This window comes from Canis aureus, chromosome 20 (assembly GCF_053574225.1).
Source record: "Canis aureus isolate CA01 chromosome 20, VMU_Caureus_v.1.0, whole genome shotgun sequence".
In the NCBI taxonomy this organism is placed as follows: domain Eukaryota; kingdom Metazoa; phylum Chordata; class Mammalia; order Carnivora; family Canidae; genus Canis; species Canis aureus.
In genome coordinates, this window is record NC_135630.1 from 31605389 (window position 1) to 31611388 (window position 6000).

Here is a 6000-nt window from a genome sequence, read left to right on the forward strand (position 1 = left end):
GGTGTTGCTGAATGCATTGGGGAGGGGAACAGCCACAAGGGGAGTTTTGCCTAAAGCGGCACAGATAAAACAATGGGACAGATTGCCCATGCCAGAAAGGTTGGCAAAGGAAGTGCCTTGTTGCAAAAGTTTTACCCAGGAGAAGCCTCAGGCAGGAACCCTGGTGGGTTAGTCTGTAGGTGGGTTTGGAGAAGTTGTTCCTGTGTGCATATGGTGTCAGCTTGATCTTTTAGGGTGGGTTGGTTTTGTAAGATCTTTATGAATGATCTATAGATTTGGAGGGAGGCGGTAGGGTAGGAGTAGTAACCCCAGCAGTAAAGTTTTGCCATTACCCCTGTTGCCCAGCGGGGGTCCCAAGGGTCCTGAACAGTTAGGCCATATTTGCTGGACTGTTGGTAGAAATGACAAGGTTGACGAAGGGCCATAGAAGGACTGGTGAAAGGGCCCTGACAAAGATGATGAATATTACAGTAAGAATAAGGACAGCCTCCATTAGTTTGGACCCAATAATTTTGACAGTTAGGATGAGTCTGATGATAGGTGAAATAGATTATGGGATTAGAGCTAGGATCAGGACTAGGTGGAGGGAGGGAGTAAAATCTATCAAAGGTGAAATTGACACTAGCCTGGCAACCTAAAGGTTGACAATCAGTGGTAGAAATAAGGTGAGACCAGATTCCCTGGTCCCAGGTTTCTGTCATGTAAAACCTCTACCTAAATCCAGGGTCAGTGGTGGAGTGACTAGGAGGTAGGACCAGGAGGAGGAGGATGGCGCGAAAGCTGTATTCGAGTAGGTCCTAAAGGTTGTGCCATCCATACATCTTGCTAGGGGGCTTGCTTTAATTTAGAGATGTGTACCCACGGGTGGTGTCCTGTGAGTTTGGTGGCCATGGGGGTCATAAGGACCTCTGTATAGGGACCAGTCCACTTAGGCTGTAAAGTTTTTGGGTCTAGTTCCTTTAGCAGGACACTATCCCCTGGGGCCAGGGCTTGGGGAGTATCTCGTGTGGGTTCTCCTGGAGTAGGGGTGACTGAATCCGCATGAGCCCACAGGAGGGCTCTTAGAAGAGTTAGATAAGGTAGGTAAGATAGGAGAGGAGGAGGTGATGATGGAAGATTTTGAGTGAGCAGCAAGGGCTGCCCCTAGTAGAGAAGCTCAAAGCTCAAAGGGACTTAGACCTGATGACCCTCAAGGGGTAGCTCTGAGCCTTGTTAAAGCCAGTGGGAGGAGGGTTGGCCAGGACAGGTGGGTTTCAAGGGTAAGTTTGGTGAGATGTTCCTTGAGAAGGCCGTTGGCCTGCTCTACCTTACCCGAAGACTGGGGGTGATATAGGATATGGAATTTCCAGGTACTATTTAGGCCCTCGGAGACTTGCTGGGTGATGCTGGAGATGAAAGCCAGGCCATTGTCAGATTATAGGGTCCACAGGAGGCCGAATCTTGGAATGATGTGTTTGATGAGTATGGTGGGGTGGCCACTACATCTGCCATCTCCCGAGCTGTGGGGAAAGCCTCTATCCACCCTGTAAAGGTCTCCACTAAGGTTAATAGGTAGCAAAAGGATTTATGGCGTGGCATGTGGGAAAAGTCAAGCTGCCAGTCCTTGCCAGGTTGGTAGCCACAGAGCTGGTGATTGGGTCCCGGCCTGCAAATTCCCCCTTGAGCATTTACAGTAGAGCAGGTTTTACAAGACTAATGCACCTCTCCGATAACCGTTAGGAGATGTGGAAAAATGGTTCTAGGAACTGGTGTAAGGTCTTGGGACCAATGTGTAAATGGTTTGGAAGAGTGAGTTTCTTTTGAAAGAAGAAAAGCCTTTTCCCCGGCTATTCTTCCCATTTTTTAGTGTCTGAGTTTCCTGTCTGTGTAAGAGGGGGAATGTGGTGTGTTGAGGAAGAGGAGGGGAGCTGGTGAGGAGCCTAAGGCAGTGTCTAGGGCAGTGGAATTGGCTTTGTTATTGGCCCAGCACACCGGGTCCTTGGAGAATTGGTGTCCATGACAGTGGATAATGGCTACTTCAGTGGGAAGGCTGAGGGCCTCTAGTAGTTTTGAAATGAGGGGCCCATTGATTATGGGGGTTCCCTAGGTTGTAAGAAACCCGAGCTCGCTCTTGCCAGAGGACAGAATGTGTATGTGTGAAGAGGGAGGCATATTTGGAGTCAGTGTATATGGTAACTCATTGCCCTTTGGACAGGTGAAGAGCCCTGGTGAGAGCTAAAAGTTCTGCCTTCTGAGAGCTTGTCCCGGGGACGGAGGGGACTGCCTCTAGGGTGGCATCTGGGGTAATGACAGCATATGATGCGTGTCTCTGGCCTTCTGGGGCAATGAGAATTACCATCTACAAAGAGTATTTGGTCAGGGTTAGGGAGGGGTTGATCGGATGTGAAGTCCTGGATGGAAGGAGTCAGCTCCTCCAGGAGTTGAGGGCAGGAATGGGAGGGTTCTGGGTTAGTAGAAGGGGTAGGTAGAAGGGTAGCAGGATGTAGACGAGGAGAAGTTGATAGATGTCCGGACTTTTGATGAAGAGGAGGTGAGTAGAAACAGTGGGTGAGGGAGAAAGATGAATGGTGGCCTTGAGGTGTGTAGGATATCCCAGCCAAGGAGACGAGCTGGTCAGGAAGGAATTATAAGGAAGGAATGTGAGAAGGGAAACCCATCCAGTCTGCAGGAGAGGAGTGGGGTGGTCCATGGAATAGAGGAAGTGCCATCAATTCCCACTACCCCTACTGGAGAGGGGAAACTGGCCCCTGAGTAGGAAGGCAGAACAGAGTAGGTCGCCCTCATGTCCAACAGGAAAGGGATGGACTTACCCACTACCTGGAGCAGGACCCTAGGCTCGGCCTAGGTGCGGGGGTGTCCAAGTCTGGGCCCTGTCAGTCATCATCCAATTCGAGTAGCTGGAAGGCTGGACTGACCGGCTCAGGGTTTCCTCTGCATGGAGGCGCTGAGGATCCTCCAAGACCAGGGCAGGCGATTTCCAGTGGCCCCTCATTTGACAGTGAGGGCATGGCCGTGTTGGCTCCTGGGGATTGGGACATTGACGGGCCCAGTGTCCCTCGGTGCCGGGTCTGAAGCAAGCCCCAGGCGGGGTGTTGTCGGTTCCCCCTTTCTGTGGGCTCCCGGAGCCCTCCCGCCACAGGGCTGCCACCAAGGCTGGGGTCTAGGGTGGGACCTTCTGCTGGAGTCTAGCCTGCCTCTTAAGTTCAGCCCCTTCCTCTTGGGTGTTAAGGACTTTAAATGCCATTTTCACCAGGTTGGGAACGGGAGTTCGAGGACTCTCCTCGGCCTTCTTTGACTTTTTATGGATATGGGGGAGGACTGAGAGATATAAGGGGTCGCCAAGGCAGTAGCCCTGGCCGGGGAGGCAGGGTCCAGGCGAGTGTACTGGGTTAGAGCCTCAGTGAGCCTATTAAGGAAAACCGCAGGGTTTTCACCTGGGTTCTGAACGACTTCCCGAGTCGATCATAGTTGACAGCCTTGTCCGAGGCCGCCCGCCTGCCAGCACTGAGACGACGGGCCTGCGGTGGCACGGGTGGCCCTCCTGGCCCGCCTGATAATCCCGCCGGGATCCACAGCAGGGACTGAGCGCCCAGGGCAGCAGCGTCGGTCTCATGGCCCTGGTCGGCGTGTTCTCGGGCAGCAGCCTGACACGCTCTCTCCTCCCGTGTAAGGGTTGTGGTCTGGACAACATGCAAATCATGCCAAGTCAAGTCCTACGCCTGGGCCAAATATTGGGATGCCTTGATATAGTTTCCCACATTAGCAGAGTAAGAGCCCAGCCACTTTTTAATTTGGGAAAGGTCCTGGAGAGAGAAAGGAGCCTGGCCCCGAGCAACCCCTTCAGCTCCCGCCACCTCTGGAAGGGGGCAAGCCAGGTCAGGGGAGGAGGGGACCTTGCGGGATCTTGCCTGCTGGAGATCAGGGGGTGAAGGTTGGGGGTCAGAAGTGGGTAAAGAGGTGCGCGGTTGGGAGGCAGGAGGAGGAGAGGGGGCAGGGGGCTCCAGATAGGGGAGGGCTGGTGTCCCCTTAGTAGGTGGACGGGCCAAGGTCTCAGGAGACTCCGAGAGAGGGGAAGGGGGAAAGGATTCGGGGGCTTTTGGAGCTGAGGGAATAGGTGGAGGAGAGGGAGGGAGGGAGCAGCGCCCGCACCCAAAGGATCTGAGCGATAGAGCACTGGGAGCAGAGGGAGGGGCGAGGGCGGAGGTGCGGGACCTCGGCCACTTGCCCTGGTGTCTAGAGGTTGTCCAGGTGCGTGAGAACTGGGCTGCAAAAGTACCCTCAGGGGGCCAGTGAGTGATTGTTTAGGCACCAAATGTCGGGTTTAATCCGATCGGCAGTGAAATGGAATAGAGAGGCCAGGCAGAAGTTGGTCGAAACAAACAGGCTTCTAATGGGACGAGCTGTCGGATGAGGTTCCGGCCGCAGGGGAGGGAGCCAGGAAGCCTTGGGCCGGGGAAGTCACACCCAGGCAAACGGCAGGGGGACTATAAAGAGCTTTTGGCGGGAAGATGGGGGCGGGGCGGCACTCCAGTTAGGGCAAGGGTTACAGGTCTTTGTGTGCTAAGTTAGGGTAGGGCGGCAAGGCGGCGTTATTGGGAGGTTGCTGGCCTGGGGTCGCCGTTTTGAGGTCCCCAATCTCACCAGCCCAAAAGCAAAGTCATTAATGAAGGTGCACTTGAAACCCAGGAGCTTTAGCAACTGGCAGATCTTTTCTTTCAGGCAGCAAGTGCCCTTCATCTGGGGCCCAAAAGGTTTGGGGATACACAGATTCTTACCCATCACAATCATCTGCAGCAGATCAGAGAAGGTTCTTGAGACTTTAAAGATTCAAAAAAGGGACGCCTGGGTGGCTCAGCAGTTGAGCCTCTGCCTTTGACTCAGGGAGCGATCCCAGAGTCCCACATTGGGCTTCCTACGTGGAGCCTGCTTCTCCCTCTGCCTGTGTCTCTGCCTGTCTCTCTGTGTCTCTCATGAATAAATAAATGAAATCTTTTAAAATAAATGAATACGTATTTAAAGAAGACATTTGTATATATCAAGAAATTAGTTCCTTTCATGAATTGTCATTTTAAAGATTCTTGAGTTGACTTTTGGTTTTCTGGCATTGGTGGGACCTATGACTTACTTTTAAACAATAAAAAGTGGCAAAAATGATGAGTGTCACTCCCATGATTATGTTTATTATTTAAGACTCTCTTTTGCTAGCTGACTCATCTTAAACTCTCTCTCCCTTGCTAGCCTAGAAGAAGCAAGCTGCCACAAATACCTCAACTGACAAGAATAGAATGCTGCAAATTATCACATGAGTGGGGAAGTGGATATTTCCCCAGATGAGAATCTAGCACTGATGACTCTTTGCAGCCTTGTGAAACCCTACACAGAAAACCCTGCTAAATCATGCCTGTGCTCTTGATCTAAAGGAAACCGCCATTCAATAAATATTTGTTTCTTAAGCTCCTGACTTTGTAATAATTTGCAATGCAACATAGGAAATTCATGCATCTGCTAAGCCACTTATATTTAGTAGCTTTTTGATAAATTCCTTAGTATTTTCTACTTGGACAATCTGTCATCTGTGAATAAAGAGTTTCATTTCTTGTTTTGCTATGCTTTTCCTATTTTGTCATACCTTATTAAGCTGACTAGAAGTACTAATGTTGAAATAAAGAGGCAGGAATACGGATTCTTGCCTTACCTCTGACCTGAGTAGCAAATCATGATTTTATTTATTTTTTATTTTTATGTATTTTTTTTAAAGATTTTATTTATTTATTTGACAAAGAGAGAGAGAGAAAGAGAGAGAATGTGAGAGAGCATAACTAGGCAGAATAGGAAGAAGCAGCTTCCCTGTGAGCAGGGAGCCTGATGTAGGGCTCGTTACTAGGACCCTGAGATCATGACCTGAGCCAAAGACAGATGTTTAACCCTTTGAGCCACCCAAGTGCTCCGAAAATCGATTTTAATTGATATTTTATTTTATACATGACATTAAAAAAATCA

General features: G+C 50.6%; 1 long non-coding RNA gene across 1 annotated transcript in view; it reads left to right on the forward strand.

Annotated features, from left to right (window-relative positions):
* Positions 1 to 5424, forward strand: part of LOC144291940 (uncharacterized) — a 30058-nt gene extending 24634 nt beyond the window's left edge. The window contains exon 4 of the long non-coding RNA XR_013359481.1: positions 5239 to 5424. This is a non-coding gene — a long non-coding RNA (uncharacterized LOC144291940). The remainder of the gene's footprint in view (positions 1 to 5238) is intronic.
* The last annotated feature ends 576 nt before the right edge of the window (positions 5425 to 6000 follow it).